This window comes from Octopus bimaculoides, chromosome 1, assembly GCF_001194135.2.
Source record: "Octopus bimaculoides isolate UCB-OBI-ISO-001 chromosome 1, ASM119413v2, whole genome shotgun sequence".
Taxonomy (NCBI): Eukaryota; Metazoa; Mollusca; class Cephalopoda; order Octopoda; family Octopodidae; genus Octopus; species Octopus bimaculoides.
In genome coordinates, this window is record NC_068981.1 from 97,451,209 (window position 1) to 97,452,304 (window position 1,096).

Sequence of the window (1,096 nt, forward strand, 5' to 3'; positions counted from 1 at the left end):
GTAGCAAGGATGGCACGTGTGAACGACGGAGCCATCTTGAGCATAACCCTATGAACTCTTTTCCGTAGGCTTTTCTTTCCACGGCCAAACCTAAACTGTCCTCCCCTCCTTTTACACGAGAACACTACTGTGTGATACACGATCCCTATTGATCGCCCTTTTTTTTTTTGATCCCTTTTGATCGAACTACCCTCTTTTCCTTCCTACGATCCCTTTTGATCGCCCCCCCCCTTTTTTTCCTTCCCCCTCCCAAAAAGAAAAGCTCTACATTGTATTTGTCCCATCTTCGTTGAGCCCTGTGTGGCTAATAAAAGAAATGTATCTATCTATCTATCTATCCTTTCACTTCTGCTGATGTATGTTTGTGTCTACTCTCATAATACCGATGAGCATTTAAATATAACAACAACAACAATAACAAAAGAAGAAGAAGGAGAAGAAGAAGAAGGAGAAGAAGAAGAAGAAGAAGAAGAAGAAGAAGAAGAAGAAGAAAAAGAAGAAGAAGAAGAAGAAGAATGGCGATGCCCCCACTATAGCTACAACCTTTGATCTGGAACATATTAAGCATAAACGTGTAACATCTACAATTATTTGCTAAGATTATTTCACTTTTACTATTCATCGATATATCTTTAAATGCATAATTTACTATATATATATATATTTAGACACACACATATGTGTGTATATTTGTTCTATCCTTCATCCTGCCCTCGAATTCTCCTGCACTATTTCTAACTCTTCCGTCGAATTTCTCGACATTTCTGTCAGTATATAGCATTCCACTCTCACTACCTCCATCTACTCCAAGCATACTGACTTACACTGCTACCTTAACTTCTCCTCTTCCCATTCTACGCACACCAAGCTCTCCATCTCCTACTCCCAATTCCTCCGTCTGCGCAGGCTCTGCAGTGACAACCATAACTTTGAGACTCAGTCTCAACTCATGGCTCACTACTTCATCCTACGCGGATATACCCTCACCACTATCCACACTGCCCTTGCCAGGGCACGTTCCATGCTTCTGCTCTTTCTCCCTGCACCCACCCCGCCGTTGCCCGTCTCCCGTTTCCCCTCATCTACCACCTCTCCA